Raw genomic sequence first — 19,187 nt, forward strand, 5'->3', positions numbered from 1 at the left:
TAGTATTCCATTGTGTGTGTAAGTGTGTATAATATATATGTACGTTTCTTTAAATATAAAAATATATATACAGCTTACAAATATATATATACAGTTTACAAATATAAATACTCAGCATATATAGATATATTTATATACACACAGCTTACATTTTCTTACATTTTCTTTATCCAGTTATCAATTGATAGACATCTGGTTTGATTCCATATCTTAGTTATTGTGAAGGGACCTATAATACTTTAAAATACTCTGGTGATCCTCCCTCAGTTTGTCAGCTTACCCTCAGTTTAGCATCCTAAAGCTGCAAAATGCCTCTATAATTCAAAGTGACACTTGAAGATGTGGCAATTTGGAGTGGAAGAAGCGGGGTTATATCTCTTTTTAATATATCTTTTTTTTTTATTATTTGACAGAGTTAGAGAGTGAGAGAGACAGAGAGAAAGGTCTTCCTTCCATTGGTTCACTCCCTAAATGGCCGCCACAGCCGGCACGCTGCGCCAATCCAAAGCCAGGAGCCAGGTGCTTCTTCCTGGTCTCCAATGCAGGTGCAGGACCCAAGCACTTGGGCCATCCTCCACTGCCTTTCCGGGCCACAGCAGAGAGCTGGACTGGAAGAGGAGCAACCAGGACTAGAAACGGTGTCTATATGGGATGCCAGCACCACAGGTAGAGGATTAACTAAGTGAGCCACAGCACCGGCTCCTATATCTCTTTTTAAAAGAGATCAAAACTTTTCCCAGATAAGCTTCCTTTTAGAGGACATCCCTTTAATTCTTATCTATTACAACTGGATAAAATACTCTTGCTTAGGTAAGTCCCTAGAAGGTGGAGATTCACCACAAATCACTTAATCCAAATAAAATTGTGTTCTGAGGCAGAAAAAGGTTTCTTCCACTTTCCTGTAAAGCTTCTAGCCACAAGCAGGATGTTGGTAAATGAAACAAATTAGATTTGGAGAAATCAGTTGAAAATTACATATCTGTAAGATGTGCATGCAGAATACATAAAGGATATTCGAAACTTACTATTAAGAAAATACAATGCAAATATAAGATTTGGACAGACATTTCAAAAAGAAGACACTTAGACAACCAATAAGAACAACAACAAAAAAAAAAACGATCAACAGTATTATTTGTATATGAATGAAGATGACGATTAGATACCACTTGCACATCTACAATAATCACATTATTCTTTGGAAAATGCAACTTTCTACCACAAGACTGAAAAAGATATGAAGCATCTGAACTCTTACACATTTCTAGTGTGGACATAAATCGATTTAGCTACTTTGGAACAGTAAGACAACTTCTTTAAAAGTTATATGTAAAGCCCATTATATGATCCAGACTTTTTACTGCCCCATGTTTGCTCAACAGAAACAAGACTGTGCCATGCAAAATTGTAAGATCATCACAAAACACACCAAACACCTGAGTAAGGGAAAGGGTTCATTGGGAAAACCCAGCAGGCTGGAGGGAAGGGGCAAGGAAGGAAAAAGAGAGAAGGAGAGTGAAACAGAGAGGAGAGAGAGAGAGAGAGAGAGAGAGAGGAGAGGAGCAAGCGAGGAGAGGAGAGAGAGGAGAGGAGAGAGAAGAGAGAGAAGAGAGAGAAGAGAGTGAGTCAAGAGGAGAGAGGAGTGAGAGGAGCTAAGAGAAGAGAAGAGGAGCGAGAGAGGAGACAGAAGAGAAGAGGAGGCTAGAGAGAAAAGAGAGCAAGCAGGAGAGAGGAGCAGGAGAGAGAGAGAGAAGAGAGCAGAGAGAAGAGAGAGAGAACTGAGAGAGCAGAGAGTGCCAGTGCCGAGAGCCAGGTGTTCAGGAACAGCTCCTTTTAAAACTTTGCCAGAGGGCGGACAGGGAAATAGGAGCAGGAATCCCATTAGGGTGGGGGTGGAGCTTGACCATGGCGGTTGCACCATGTGGCCACCTGGCTTCCAGCAATGGCAGCGGGGCAAGAGCCTAGGATGGTATCAGGGTATAGACCGCGCCATAGATAAGACTGCACCATTTTCCTAACAAAAATATTGTACTGAGTTCAGAAAAGCTATTTTTATAACAGTACAAGCTGGAAACCACTCAAATGTCCATCAACAGAAGAAAAGGTAAAGAAAGTATGCTGTAGTCATACAATGAGACACTACTAAACCATCAACAAAAAGACTCTTCCAATACACACCAACAACCTGAAAAAAATCTTAAAATGATTATGCCAAATGGAAGAGGAGAGAACTACAAATTGATTCCATTTATATAAATCTCTAGAATCTATAGTGACAGAAAGCAGATCAGTAATTGCCTGGGAATAGGGGGCAGGGGAAATGATAGGGGCGAGGAGGAAAAAGAAGGCATTCAGTCAATGTGAAGAGTCAGAGAGGTTAATAGGCAGTCAGGTTGGTTCCAGTGGAAATTGAGGGTGCAAAGTGGCTGCTTCCCCCAAAAGGTTATCTTTAGCAAAATCAAAGTCCTGAATTATACTTCAAGTCTCTCAAAAGCTGCTTGTAGCAAAACAAAAGTACACGCTCCACTCATTGGGAGCTTCCAATGTTGACATGAGAATAGCAAGGGAATGAAGATTCCACCCTCCAGATAGGTGGCTCTTTCGTTTTATCTGGAGCAAGCCAGAGAGGGCAAATACGTGTACAAATCAGCTTTTTTCTGAGGGGTTTTGTCCTGTCTTGTGATTGATTTGTAAAGTTGATTGTCAAGTTTTTTTCTTTCTTTCCCATAATTGTGCTTAAAAACACCACTACCACCAGCCCCTCAGAACTTCGTGGGGAATCCCACAGGAGTCACAAAAACAGAGTCACAGATCACTGCTTACCTGACCAGCAGAAGGAGGTGACTGTGGAAACTCCACAGAAAAGCCTAGAGTCAAAAATTACCACTACCCACAAAGTGAAAGTAAAAAAAAAAAAAAAAAAAAAAAAAAAAAGAATCACTCATGTCAAGCCAGAGACTGATGACATCACTTATGTCAAACTCAGGGCTTGCCAGAAAGATGCTCCTCATCAGACTAAACAGACATCCCTGGGCAGTCCGATAACGTGTGTGCTCTGGATGATAACCTTGAGTTACCTTCCTACTCACAGGAAGATTGGATGCAACCTGAGAATGAGCTGGAAACACCAGGTCCCAAACAACGGATTGGTGGCACCCTGGGGAACTCTGAGAGGGAGTACAACTGATTGGACTGTTCAAACATGAACAAGCAGGAGAGCTGCCAGGAAAATTAGGATAAAAGGAGAGCCTTTGGCACTGCTCTCCATCCTCTCGAGGATCATGGCCCGATGTGAGTGAACCTCTGGATCTCTGCACATCTGGAGCTGAAGAGGCAGCCGGTTACTCTGTGAGGAACAGGTAGCAACACAAGCCGACAACAGATAAAGGGCCCACTGCCTGTGAACCTCTGGATCTCCTCGCACGTGGAGCTGAAGCGCCAGCTCGCTAGTAGTAGGTGACTACGGGATCAAAACTCCAGCCAAGATGCTGCCTCACCGCCTTGCCTGGACCCCTTATCAGCTTACTGCCAAATCTAACCACAAAGCCAGACCAGGCCTCTCAGCAGGGGACCTCTCCAATTCCTCGCCTCACCATCCTCCTGGGAACTATGAGGCTACTGCCCCGAGTGACTGCCTTCCCACGACTTCCTGCCTGTAAGTGACTGATTCGAGATCCGTCTCTGCTGAGACGTTGAGCTCCGGACTTTGAACACTGACTCTTTTTCGTGACCATGATGTGAGCCTTGACAATGCAGCATTTATAAATGACATGAGCCATGTTTAATGTAATATAAATATGCTTTGGCCCTATTACTAAAAATAATGTTGGATATCTTGCTGTACATATACTATTATACTTTGGGGCCTGTGCTGTGGCACAGTGGGTTAGCGCCCTGGCCTGAAGCGCCGGCATCCCGTATGGGCTTCAATTCCAGTCCTGGCTGCTCCTCTTTCAATCCAGCTCCCTGCTGTGGCCTGGGAATGCAGTAGAAGATGGCTCAAGTCCTTGGGCCCCTCTATCCACATGGGAGACCCGGAAGAAGCTCCTGGCTCCTGGCTTTGGATCGGCATATCTCTGATTGTTGTGGCTAATTGGGGAGTGAACCAGCAGATGGAAGACCTCTCTCTCTTTTTCTCCCTCTCTGTAGCTCTTTCAAATAAATAAATAAATAAATAAATCTTTAAAAAATGTCTTAAATGAAGTTTCTTGTGGCTATGGTATAAGAAATATGCACTTATAAAAGACTGACAGATATCCAAATAAATTAGTGAATCTTTTCTAGAAGTCAACATGGTGATAACTGTGTCAAAGTCCTTTTGCCTAAGGATGTGAAATTCTAATTTGAGTAAAAAAACTAGGCAAGCTATCAAAGCTCAACTATTGTGAAATTTATTGCAGTTTTGTTTGTTAACTCAGAATGATACAAACAACTTTTCTGTCTAACTTGTTTGTGTTTTCTCAGCCCTCCCAACTCCTTTAGAAAGCCACACATCTTCCCTCCTCTGGGGTACTATCACAATGCAGCTTCACTCTTTTGGATATGTGGACACTCACATGACCCAAGATACCTCTTGATTTTAATTTATCAATCTTCTGTATTTTTATCACCTGTTCACTTAGGAGAGCTCCAGAAATCAGTCTTCACAACTCCTCTTTTTGTATACTTACTCCGTTTAAAAGATTTATAAAGCCTCTGAGGCTACAACAGAATGAATAATGGGAGGTTTCTAGGACATGACACCAAGAGTGTTTGATGGGAGACCGCATTTTGATGTCTTATCTTTACCTCCTCCAAGAAAAGTCTATTTGGTGCCCAGTCTTCTCAGTTTTCATAAATGACAGCTCTATTTTTCTCATTTGGTAATGCCCCCAAACCTTGATATCATTCGTTGTTCCTCTATTTCTTTCATATCTCAAATTAAAACTAAGAGAAAGTGTTCACTCCACCTTCCATAACTTGGCCATTTCTCAACAATTGATCTGGTATCAACCTGGTTCCAGTCACCAAAGACTGGTGGAACAGCGTCATTCTGTTAAAGTTCCCTGATGCTCTTTTTAAATCTGTGGCCAAAAATATTCTCAATTTCATTCTGATCTAAAAACCCTTTCTATGAGTTCTTCATGTTCCTGTCCCTCTATCATGTCTCTGATATCATCTACTACTTCTCACCTTCAGAGAGCTTGATTATGCTTTGGACTTTCTACAGTTTTCTAAATAGCAAACATGATGTGTCAATCCCCTGCTTCATAAATTTCCATGAGCTGCAATCACATTTAAAACAAAATTCAAAGTCCTTAATATAGTCTGTTAGGACCCCCTTGATTGGGCTCGTAAACTACCTCTTTGATCTCATCTCTTACCTGCTTTCTTTACTAATCTACACAATTCTATCTTCAGTGAACTTTCTTTTCTCCAAAGTATCAGTCATGTTCCCACCTCAGGATGACCATGGTCATTGTTAAGCCTATCTTTAATTATCTTCTCTTTTAAATCCACTGGGGTTATGTCATAAATTTTTGGTCCTTTTCTTAAATATTACCTAATTAAAGAAATCTTCCCTGACTATGTGAATAAAATAGTAGCGTCTGACTCTCCCTATCTCTTTTATTCTGGTTTATATTTCTAAATTACATTGATCAATATCTGCTTTATTCTTATTATTTATTTTTCTGTCCTCTGTACCCTTCCATTGGAATTTACAAAGGGGCAAGGGCTTTCTGTGTTGTGTTCACTTCTAGAATACTGACTATCATAGCATGATTGTTTCATTAAGAAAATAAATGACTATTTCAGTTTTGTTATAGATATAAATATAGATAACAGAATGGACAATACATATAACTAAGGAAAAAAAGGAAGTATATTTACTAAGATGTTTGAACCAACCGGATTCCAAGGTGGATGAATGTGGAAAATACATGCTGATTTTCACCAGGGGGAGGTAACTGAAGAGAAATGGAAGAAGTGCATTCCCAGGAGAGACTTGGAGACAATTTTGCAGTGGCAGTTATACAGAAAGAAGAGGATTCTGTGGAGCAGTGTGGAAAGCACAGACACACAGCAGCAAGCAGGGGCACCAGCAAGACTCCCTCAGCAGAGAGCTGGATGAGATATCAGCTTTTGAGAATGAGGTGAGCCAGACATCAGCAGCCCATGCTGCTGGTGATGTTGCCTGAGAAAGAACTTTACAGACCACATTACTTTGAATCTCTCCTGCAGCCCTAGTGGGAGGCTGGGTACTTACCTAATCCAGTGAAGGAAAAGCAAATTTCTTTCTCCCCATCCCCGCACAAGGGCATCTGACAATGGGCAGGCACAAAGCACCAGAGAGGCTGAAGTTGTTTCTGCACTGGTGGGGCCAGGGAATTTTAGCAGATGGGAAAAACTCACATGCCCCACTGACTTTGAGTCTGCTGGATTAACAGAGGACTGGGTATGCACGTAAAACTGTGAGGTGCTCTCATCCCCTCAACCTATCACATGCTCTGTGCTCAAACTGCTAAGTAGAGCATCCACATACAGCTAGTTCTGGGAATGCCTTTGCTCTTTCTGTGGGTATGGCAGGCTGGCGGGTCTTAGAGTTGGACCCCCTATATCCTATAACTGTGGGAGCCTTGTGTGCTGTGACTATAGGGATTCTGTGATTGCAAGATGTGGGGTATAACTGGTTCACTGGGCAATTACTGTGGCTGGCTTCAGGGGTTTGAGTTCCCTCACCACCTTTGGTTCATCAGTACAGAGGATTCTGTGCTCACACTGAGGACTGCACAGATTCTTTGTGTGATTAATGTGCCTGCATAGGTGGGGGTTGTAACCACTGTGGACTAACTCCTGGCACTGATCACCTTGGAAGAGAGGAGATGAGGTTGTGACTATACCAACATGCGTGATCATACCGTACCCACTGCTGACAATACAGATCTTCCAAGCCCAACTTGGGTGTCACCCTAGATTTTCTCCCCACACTTGGGAACTGACCAGGGTTCCTTGGTCCCATTCAGAAACTGCCTCTGGATATTCACTGAAGCAGCAGATTCTCTACAAAGCCACAGAGGCATAGTTCATGGTAAAATCAGCAAGTGCTTCCCCAGATGCTTAAATATAAATGCAGAAATGCAAGAAATAAGAGCAAGGAAGACAACATGAACATAAGAATTCAATATTTGAATGTGAAGATGAAGAGAATGATGAAATACCTGAAAAGGAATTCAAAAGAATAATAATAGGATTACTCAGAAAAAATGAGAAGAAAATTATTGAGATAAAGAAATACATAAATTAAATGGATGAAAAACATTGCTGAGAAATTGAGATATTGAAGAGAAAACCAAACTGAAATATTAGAAATGAAGAACTCAATAGGTCAAATACTAAATGCAAAGGAAAGACTCAACAACAGACTTGGTGAGACAGAAGAAAGAATATCTGAGTTGAAAAACAAATCCTTTGGAAATAGACAAAAAAATTCAAAAACCTGAAAATAGTGTTTGATATTTATGGGATACTTTCAACCAATGAAACAAACATGTCTTAGGAGCTCCTGAAGGCATGGAAAGAGAATGGGTTAGAAGGCCTATTCAGCAAAATAATAGCAGGAAGCTTCCCTAATTTGGAGAAACGAAAGGCCAGGCAACTACAGGAAGCACAAAGAACTAATATACATTATCAGAAAAGATCTTCAGCACGATACAATATAGTCAAACTTTTAACAATAAAATATAAATAAACGATTCTAAAATATGCACTAAAGAAGCAACAGATTACTTTCAGAGGATTCCCCAATTAGACTAACAGGTGACTTCTCATCAAAAACCCTACAGGCTAGTCCTAAAAGAAAGAAACCACCAAACCAGTATATTAAACCTTCTCATTTATTAAAGAAGATGAAATATCAAAAACAGAATCTGAAAGAATTTGTCCCCATTTGACCAGCCTTACAAATGAGCCTTAAGGATGTGCTACTCACAGAAATAGAGAATAATAGTCATCATTATGAAAGAACGTTAAGGCAAAACATCTTCTAGTGAAAGTACAAAGGAAATCTAAAGCGAACAATAAGAAAATTTGAAGAAAAATGGTAGGACCAAATAGTTACTTATTAATAGTAACCTTGAATGTAAACTGCCTAAACTCTCCAATTAGCAAATAAAGATTGGATGAACTGATTAAAAAACAAGACCCATCAATTTGCAGACTATAAGAAACACACCTCATACAGACAGAAAATGAAGGGATGGAAAAAGATATTCCATGCTAACAGAAAACAAAAACAAGCAGTTGTGGACATTCCACTATCAAACATAACAGAGTTTTTATGTAAAAACTGTTAAAGCAGACAAAAAAGGGCATTATATAATGATTAAAAAATACTAACAGATAGAATTAAAAAGGAAAGAACAATCCAACATAGGAAGCGGGATACACAGCAGACCCATAGAATGGCAGATGTCCTAAACAGCACTCTGGCCTCAGAATCAGCCCTAAAGACACTTGGATCCTGCTAAAAAGCCCCTGAGAGTATTTCAGGCATGGAAAGCCAAGACACTCTGGGAAAACAACAACAAGAACAACCAAAAACCTAAATGAAAGATCTCTGTGAGTGAGATCCCAGTAGAAATAACGGGCCATCAAAGAGGAGGTAACTTTCTCTGAAGGGAGGAGAGAACTTCCACTTTGACTATGACCTTGTCTAAATAACATCAGAGTTGGTGAACTCAAAAGGCTTCCATAGCCTTAGTAAGGCTCTTGTCAAGAGTCTGGGGTGATTACTGACACCATAAACAAGAGTGTCAAATTGTTAAATCAACAACAGGAGTTACTGTGCACTTACTCCCCATGTAGGATCTCTGTCCTTAATGTGTTGTACTATGTGAATCAATGGTATAACTAGTCATCAAACAGTACTTTACACTTTGTGTTTCTGTGTGAGTGCAAACTGTTGAAATCTTTACTTAATATATACTAAATTGATCTTCTGTATATAAAGAGAATTGAAAATGAATCTTGATGTGAATGGAATGGGAGAGGGAGTGGGAGATAGGAGGGTTGTGGGTGGCATCAAAGTTATGGTGGGGAAGCTACTGTAATCCAAAGCTTTACTTTGGAAATATATATTTATTAAATAAAAATTAAAGAAAAAATGAATTCAACAGGAAGATGCGAATAGATTAAAAATATATGCACCCAAGGCTGGCGCTGCGGCTCACTAGGCTAATCCTCCGCCTTGCGGCGCCGGCACACCGGGTTCTAGTCCCGGTTGGAGCACCGGATTCTGTCCCGGTTGCCCCTCTTCCAGGCCAGCTCTCCGCTGTGGCCAGGGAGTGCAGTGGAGGATGGCCCAGGTGCTTGGGCCCTGCACCCCATGGGAGACCAGGAGAAGCACCTGGCTCCTGCCTTCGGATCAGCGCAGTGCGCCAGCCGCAGCGGCCATTGGAGGGTGAACCAACGGCAAAGGAAGACCTTTCTCTCTGTCTCTCTCTCTCACTTTCCACTCTGCCTGTCAAAAAAAAAATATATATATGCACCCAATGAAAGGGCAACTGGCTATTTAATGCAAATATTAAAGGAGCTAAAGGTAGACATAGACTCCAATACAATAGTAATGGGGGACTTCAGCATCTGACTTCCATCATTGGACACATCAGCTAGACAGAAATTCAGCAAAGAAATAATCGAGCTAATCCACACTGTGGACCAAATGAATTTAACTCGTATCTACAGAGTATTTTACTGCATATTTGGAGAATACATGTTCTTTTCACCTGTGCGTGGAAATTTCTATAGAATAGACATAATGTTAGGCCATAAAGAAAGACTCAGCAAATTAAAAAAAAATGAAATCAAACCATGTATATTTTTAGCCACAATTAAATGAAGCTGGAAATACACACTTAAGAAACTATAGAAAAAATGCATTCACATAGAGAGTCAACAACATGCTCTTCAATGAACAGTAAGTAATAGAAGAAATTAAAAGGGAAATTAAAATTCCTGGAAATGAGCAAATATTACAATACAACATAAAAAACTTATGGGATTTAAAGAAGCAATGTTAAGAGGGACATTTATAGCAATTATTGCCTAAATCAAGAAATTGGAAAGACATAAAAAATGAGCTATCTCTGTACCTCAATAATTTAGAAAGACAGGAACAAACCAAATCCAAACTTAGTAGGGGGAAAGAAATGATTAAGATAATAGAAGAAATAAACAAAATTGAAACTAAAAATACAAAAGATCAGTGAAATTAAGAGCTTGAAAAAGCAAACAAAATTGATAAACTATTGACTAACCCAAAAAAGAAAAGAAAATCAATAAAATATGAGATGAAAAAAGAGCTGCAATAACACATACCACAGAATTATTATTATAAAGAAAATTTTTTATAAAAATTTTATGAAGAAATTATTATTTTAATAAAGAATCATCAGGAATTAATACAAACAACTATATGCCATCAAATTAGAAAATCTAGAAGAAATGTATAGATTCCTGGACACATACAGTCTACCAAAATTGAGTCATGAAAACAAAGAAATCCTAAACATACCAATAAACAAAAAGGAAATTAAATCAGAAATATAGACCCTTCCAACAAAGAAAAACCCTGGACTGGATGGCTTCAATGCTGAATTCTACCAAACATTTAAATAGGAACTAATTCTAATCCTCATACTATTTGAAACAATTGAAATGGGGGGGAATCCTCTGAAACTCCTTCTGTGAGGGCAGCTTCAACTTAATTCCAAAACCTGAAAAAGATACTACAAAAAAGGAGAACTAAAGATGAATATCTGATGAACATATATGCAAAAATCCTCAACAGAATACTAGCTAATCAAACCCAACAACATATCAGAAAGATCATATGAGGATTAAGTGGGATTTATCCTTAATATGCAAGGATTGTCAACATAAGAAAATTAATTAATTAGTTACATCACATTAACAAATTGAAGATTAAAAATCACATGATTATCTCAATAGATCCAGAGAAAGGATTTAATAAAATGCAACATCTATTCTTGATAGAAAAAAAAGAACTTAAGAAAATTGGGTACAGAAGGAACATTCCTCAACACAATCAAGGCCATTTAGGGCAAACTCACAACCAGCATCTTATTGTATGGGAAAAGTTATAAACATTACCACTAAGGTCTGGAACCAGACAAGGAAGTCCATCTTCATCATTGCTATTAAATATAGCTAAAGAATTTCTAGCCAGAACCATTAAGCTAGCAAAAGAAATCAAAAGGATACAAATTGGAAAGATGGGAATCAAATTTTCCCTGTTTGCAGATGACAAGATCCTATATGTAGGAGAACCAAACGACTCCACGGATTTACCATTGAAATTCATAACAGAGTTTGGTAAAGTTGCAGGATATAAAATCAACACACAAAAATCCATAGCTGATATATTCACAGAAAGTGCCATGACTGAGAAAGAACTAGTAAGATCAGTTCCATTCACAAAAGCTAAAAATATTACCTTGGAATAAATATAACCAAGGAAGTGAGAGATCTCTACAAGGAAAATTACAAAACATTTTTAAAAAGAAATAGAAGACACACAAAAAAATGAAAAAAATTTTCCATGTTCATGGATTAGTAGAATCAATATCATCAAAATATCCAAAATACCAAAAGCAATTTACAGATAAATGTGAGCTCAATCAAAATAGGAATTACATTCTTCTCAGATCTAGAAAAAATGATGCTAAAATAATTTGGAAACACAAGAGACCTCCAATAGCTAAAGCAATCTTAAACAACAAAAAGAGAGCTGGAAGCATCACAATACCAGACTTCAAGGCACACTACAGGGCAGTTATAATCAAAATATCTTGGTACTGGTAATTTTGGAATATTATTTCCATTTTTAGCTCATTTTTATACTTTTGTAGAACTGAGGTCTTCCTACTTTTTTGAGTATTATGATTAGTGGTGAATTAAGCCTGTGAATATAAAGTTAATTAAAATTATGTCCTTGCAAAAACTGATGAAGAGAGCTGAGTGAGGGAGAGTAATTGGGGGGGAGCAGGGAACTGAGGGAATTGTGGTTGTCTTTTTGGAATTCTATCTATGAAATGCATAAATTTCTCCTCTTTATATTAATAAAAAGATCATCTCTGGATGATATAATCACTTTTTTTCACTTTTTCTTATGTATACTTTCTAAATTAACTACACCAAATGTACAATTATGGAAATTGAATGGCAATTATAAGAGAAACACTAATGCATCATACAAATAACTTAAATCCATTCTACCATAATTCAGTTTATAAAGAACAAAAGTATGAGTTTTTCACAGCCCTTATGATATTTAGCATAAGTTGGTAAAGAGGAAAACTATTAGTCATCTCCTTTTCCCAAGTGTAAAAGAAAAATCAGAGCTAAATAGTAGATAAATAGGTAAAAACAGATTTCATTCTGGAACTATTGTAATAGTGGATAAAAGCCACAATATATTACTGGGCTAAATTTGAAATACAGCATAGGCAAATAAGGATTTATATCCAAGTTCAAGGTGGGAGTCTGTGGGTATAAAATTACTAGGATGAAACTTGAGGTATCGGGGGTTGGTGTGGGATTTGGGATTTTGGTCAAACTAAATTAACAGATTCCTGCTAAAGACAGACTATGGTATCAAGTGTTATCACATGGTCAAGTAGAAAATGATCACTAAATTGACTTAGCAAAATTCTTTCTACAGCTATGCAAAGGAGACACAACAAGGATGGATGCAAGTTCTAAGCCTATAAGGATTAGAGGAACCTGAATATAATTTGGTCAATGAAAGTGTCAATCACTTCCCAATATCTCATCTTTGATTTCTGTAATGACTGAAAAGAAGACCACAGTGTAATGAGAGTCTTAATTATAGAATTTACTAGTTTTATATTACTATGTAACAAATTATCACACACTTCCAGCTAGAATGTGAATAGCACTGTCTCCTTTTTGATATCTAATTTTATTTGAGTTTTTTCTTTTTTTTCTTTGTTAGTCTGACTAGAGGTTTGTCCTCTTTGTTTATCTTCTCAAAATAACAACTTTTTGTTTAGTTGATCTTTTGTATTTATTTTTTAGTTTCAATTTCATTTATTTCTATTCTGATTTTTATTATTTCTTGCCTCCTGCTGACTTTGAGTTTAGTTTGTCCTTGTTTTTCTAAGTCCTCAAGATGTATCATTAGGTCTTTAATTCAGGACATTTGTCTTTTTTTAATATAAACACTTAGTGCTATAAACTTCCTTCTTAACTGAAACCAAAAAATACAAAGGATCTTTAAAACTATATGCTAATAAACTGGGAAACTTCAAAGAAATGGGTACATTTGTGGATTCATATATCCTACCAAGATTATCTCAAGAAGACAGACAATCTAAAGAGACCCCTAACAGGCAATGAAATTGAAGCAGTAATTAAAAGTCTTTCATCAAGGAAAATTCCAGCTTTACTACTGAATTCCACAAAAGATTCAAAGAGGAAGTAACTCCAATACTCTTCAAACTATTTTAGCATATTGAATACAATGGAATTCTGCCTAACCACTTTTATGAGGCCAAAATAACTTTGATACCAAAACCAAACAAAGACATGATGTGAAAACTATAGATCTGTATTCTTAGTGAATATATATGTAAAGATTCTCAACAAAATCCTAGCATATTGAATTCAAAACTATATTGAAAAGATTATGGATATATATATATATATGCAGAAGATTGAAATTAGACCCATATCTCTCACCCTATACAAAAATCAACTCAAAATGGATCAAAGAACTTTATTTAAACCTGAGACTATGACATTGCAGGAAGAAAATGTAGGGAAAATGCTCCAAGATGTTGATGTAGAGAACAACTTCTTAGACAAGACCTCCAAAGCACAGGCAACAAACGCAAATTAAACAAAAACTCAGAAGCTTTCAGACAGCAAAGGAAATGATCAATAGAGTGAAGGGGCATCAAACAGAATGGGAAATAATATTTGCAAGCCACCTGCCTGAAAAAGGATTAATATCCCAGGTATATCAGCAACTTATAAAAACTCAACAAGAAAAACACAGTTCAGCTGAGAATTGGCAAAAGATGTCAATAGACAGTTCTCAAAAGAAGAAATACAAATAACCAACAATACATGAAAAAATGTTCAACATCAATAGCTATCATGAAAATGCCAATCAAAACCACAGTCAGTTATCACCTCATCCCTGTCAGAATAGTTAACATTCAAAACACCGAGAGCAACAATTGCTGGTGAGGATGTGGACAAAGGGGAACATTTTTACACTGTTGCTGGGAATGTAAAATAGTTCAGCCACTGTGGAAAACAGTGTGGCAATTTCTTAAAATACTAGAAAGAGATTTGCCATATGATCTAGCAGTCCCACTATTGTATATATTCCCCTAAGACTTGAACACAATGTATCAAAGATATATGTGCACCACAATGTTTATAGCAGCACTGTTCACAATAGCCTACATTTGGAATCAACCAAGGTTTCCATCATCAGATGAATGGATAAAGAAAATGTGGTATATAAACCAATGAAATATTATTCAGCTATAAAAAGAATAGAATTCTATCATTTGCAGCAAAATGAACACAACTAGAGGACATCATGTTGAGTGTAATAAGCTAGACTCAGATGACATAAATATCAAATGTTCTTCCTTACATGTAGGAGTTAAAATTTAAAAACAAACAAAAGAGAAAGAAAAAGGAGCAAATGTCCAAATGTCTGTGTGTTTCAGTACTGTGCAAACACAGTTTTGCAAAACATTGTTTTATACCCTTGTCAAATCAATGATTAAAATGTTATACTACTATAATTTAATGATCTGTGATTACTTAAAAATTTACTGTATAGTTGAAACGGTCATTTTTCCATTCAATTAATTTTCATAGCCATTGTCTATATTCTATATATAAACTAGGGTCTAAAAATAAATGGTCACAATGTACTTCATACATATGTAGAATTATTGCTAATATAATTTTAATGAAAGGATTTTTTTCAAACAGAATGGTCATTTAATATCTCATGGTTTTCATGTATCTTGAGTCTGCAATATTTTAGTTGAGTTCTCTAAACAGCATCTCACATAGCTAAAATATTTTGAGTTATTTAGTCATAAAAAATAAGTGCTTGAATATATATTTACCTGATTTAAATATTATACAATGTATACATGTATTAAAATATCATATGGTACCCTTTACATATGTGCAATTTCATGTACCAGTTAAAATTTTAAAGATAAAATATATAGATTTATTTTACTTATTTTAAAGTCAGAGTTATGGGGAGGGGGGAGATAGAGAGAGAGAGATCTTCCATCTTTTGGTTCACCACTAAAATGCTGGCAATGGCAGGTGCTGAGCCATGTCAAAGTCAGGAGCCAGAAGCTCCACCCAGGTCTCTCACATGGGTTCATGGGTTCAGTGGCCCAAGGACTTAGGCCATCTTCTGCAGCTTTCCCAGGCACATTAGCAGGGAACAGGATATGAAATAGTATTGCGAGGACTCAAACTGGTGTGCATATGGGATGCTGGCTTTGCATGAAGCAGCATACCCCCTTATAGCACAGTGCTGCCCCTCCCCCAAAAGATTGAACATTTACAGGAAAAAAGAGTGTCAGCAACATAATTCCTTTTTTGGAAGCATGGTTGGGAAAATATGTACTAACAAACTTGCAGATTTTGGCAGAATTAGTTCTAGTGTGGGTGTATAAAGTACCAGTTTTCTTGCTGGCTATAGGTTAGGTACTCCTCTGCTCCAAAAATACTCTCAGTTCCTTGCTATTTGAACCTTTCAAAATGTTTTCACATTTCAAACCTTTCTCACAAGAAGGGTCCTGTGTCCATTGTAAGATACTAGTGATTTGATCGGATTCATGTTGGTAAACTCCCTATCTTAGAGCAAGTTACCTAGGACTGAAATACAACAGCACTTGGATGAGTGTCTGAGATAGGTAGAATGTATGTTTACAACACAAGAATACTGGGGATAATCTCAAGATTCATTTGACCAATTTTGCCCCCAAGAGAGTAATACTGATTTTAGGTTATGGAGAAGAAATTTTAGCATTACAGAAGTTTGAACCCTGCAAAAATATAGTCAAGAAAGCTCTATTTCTCAGTATAAAATTCCTATCCTTAGAAAAAGTTAAATTTCTCTCATTAGGAAAAAGTTAAATTTAAGGCAACAATTCAATCCTTTGATTAAATTAATCAGGGATTTTTTTCTTTGGGGGGGCTGGCTGTTTTATGTTTGATTGATTTTTTTCCCAGAAATCTTTTATTTAAGGTATACAAACAATGCATTTCTTAACAACCTGCCTTTTATTTTTATTTTTTTTAACTTTTATTTAATGAATATAAATTTCCAAAGTACAGCTTATGGATTACAATGGCTTTTTGCCCCACATAACGTCCCTCCCACCCGCAACCCTCCCCTTTCCCACTCCCTCTCCCCTTCCATTCACATCAAGATTCATTTTCGATTCTCTTTATATACAGAAGATCAGTTTAGCATACATTAAGCAAAGATTTCAACAGTTTGCTCCCACACAGAAACATAAAGTGAAAAATACTGTTTGAGTACTAGTTATAGCATTAAATCTCAATGTACAGCACACTAAGGACAGAGATCCTACATGAGGAGTAAGTGCACAGTGACTCCTGTTGTTGACTTAACAAATTGACACTCTTGTTTATGGCATCAGTAATCACCCTAGGCTCTTGTCATGAGCTGCCAAGGCTATGGAAGCCCCCTGAGTTCACCGACTCTGATCATATTTAGACAAGGCCATGGTCAAAGTGGAAGTTCTCTCCTCCCTTCAGAGAAAGGTACCTCCTTCTTTGATGACCTGTTCTTTCCACTGGGATCTCACTCACAGAGATCTTTCATTTAGGTTATTTTTTTTCCCCAGAGTGTCTTGGCTTTCCATGCCTGAAATACTCTCATGGGCTTTTCAGCTGGATCTGCATGCCTTAAGGGCTGATTCTGAGGCCAGAGTGCTGTTTAGGGCATCTGCCATTCTATGAGTCTGTTGTGTATCTCACTTCCCATGTATGATCGTTCTCTCCCTTTTTGATTCTATCAGCTAGTATTTGCAGACACTATTCTTGTTTATGTGATCCCTTTGGTTCTTAGTCCTATCATTATGATCAATTGTGAACAGAAATTGATCACTGGGACTAGTGAGGTGGCATTGGTACATGCCACCTTGATGGGATTGAATTGGAGTCCCCCGGTATGTTTCTAACTCTACCGTTTGAGGTAAGTCAGCTTGAGCATGTCCCGAATTGTACATCTCTTCCCTCTCTTATTCCCACTCTTTGTATTTTTTTATTTTTTTAACTTTTATTTAATAAATATAAATTTCCAAAGTACAGCTTTTGGATTATAGCAGCTTTTTCTCCCCATAACCTCCCTCCCACCCGCAACCATCCCGTCTCCCGCTCCCTCTCCCATCCCATTCACATCAAAATTCATTTTTAATTATCTTTATATACAGAAGATCAATTTAGTATATACTAAGTAAGGTTTTCAACAGTTTGCACCCACACAGAAACACAAAGTGTAAAGTACTGTTTGAGTATTAGTTATACCGCCAATTCACATAGTACAACACATTAAGGACAGAGATCCTACATGGGGAGTAGATGCACAGTGACTCCTGTTGTTGATTTAACAATTGACACTCTTATTTATGGCGTCAGTAATCACCCGAGGCTCCAACGCCGATCTTATTTAGACAATGTCATAGTCAAAGTGGAAGTTCTTTCAAGTATCATTTCCAAAATGAAAAGACTTGAAAGTCATTACTCTCCTCATTACAACAATAATAAGCTAAACAAAACAAATATCAACAGCTTCTCTGGGCACACTAAGGAGTTGCAGTTACAATGCAATGAGCACCCAGGAATCATCAAAGGTCGTAAAGCTGGAATCACAGCTGGGACCTGCTTATCTGGAACAGAGCCCTGGCTGAAGCACTTAGAGGGTAACTTTGTGTGAAGGCAATTTTGCCCAGTGGCTGGAGGCCATTCCTACCATGAATGGGAAACTCCCAGGCAACATGGACTTAGGGATCCAATACTTTGCTTTATCTTGAGGAATCCCACCAACTTTTCACAGTAGAGGGCTTAGAAACATCATTTATTAGCTATGACAGGGAAGAGGAACAGTAACCATTGTGAAATAGGATGAAAACCATCTTCTTATTTAAAGGCTTAAATGTGAATTGTTTAAATATATTCATTAAAAGATAAAGATTGACAAAGTGAGTATAATAACAATATTCGGCTACCTCTTGTCTTTTGGACATTCACTAAATATACTGATTCAGACAAGTTCAAATAAAGCGATAGCAAAAGATATGTTAAAACTAATTGAAAGAAAGCTGGAGGTACTACACTAATTTCAGATAAATGGAATTCAGAACAAGGAAAATTGTCAGAGACAAACAGGAAGATTACTTGTGCTCGCTTCGGCAGCACATATACTAAAATTGGAACGATACAGAGAAGATTAGCATGGCCCCTGCGCAAGGATGACACGCAAATTCGTGAAGCGTTCCATATTATTTTTATTTTTTAAGTTCAATAATATTTATTATAATCATATATTATTGTTATAGAATATACTTAGATCAATTTATTTCCTTTTTTCCTGAAAACTGTTTTTGAGGTATACAAAATTCATACATTTCATAAATACAAATTCAGGAACATACTCATTCTTACCATATTATCCTCTCTCCCACATGCACTTCCACAGTTTTTCCTCCTTCCTCTCCTATTCCTATTATATTTTACTAAGATCTATTTTCAATCAACTTTATACACATCAGGTTAACACTAAACTAAGCACAGAGTTGAACAAATAGTATGAAAAAAAAAAAAAAACAACGTGTTCCTCAAGTCAAGAAATGGGCTGTTCAAAGACATTGCACCTAAAAGTGTCAATTTCATTTGTATAGATTAACTTTTAAATACTCTATTAGTTACCACAGGTCAGGGAGAACATATGGTATTTACCTTTTTGCAACTGACTTATTTAACCAAGTATGATGTTTTCCAGTTTCATCCATTTTGTTGCAAATGATGGGATTTCATTTTTCATGGCTGTGTAGTATTCCATGGTGTATATAACCCCTAACTCC

At 37.4% G+C, this 19,187-nt stretch overlaps 1 non-coding gene and 1 pseudogene across 1 annotated transcript; both read left to right on the forward strand.

Moving 5' to 3' along the window:
• LOC100346569 (GTP-binding protein 10-like) overlaps positions 1 to 3,187 on the forward strand; it is a 58,215-nt pseudogene extending 55,028 nt beyond the window's left edge.
• Positions 3,188 to 18,503: 15,316 nt separating this feature from the next.
• LOC127487115 (U6 spliceosomal RNA) lies at positions 18,504 to 18,610 on the forward strand. Its single transcript, XR_007913649.1, has one exon. It is a non-coding gene; the product is annotated as a U6 spliceosomal RNA (small nuclear RNA).
• Positions 18,611 to 19,187: the final 577 nt, after the last annotated feature.

The sequence above is a fragment of the Oryctolagus cuniculus genome, chromosome X (assembly GCF_964237555.1).
Source record: "Oryctolagus cuniculus chromosome X, mOryCun1.1, whole genome shotgun sequence".
NCBI lineage: Eukaryota > Metazoa > Chordata > Mammalia > Lagomorpha > Leporidae > Oryctolagus > Oryctolagus cuniculus.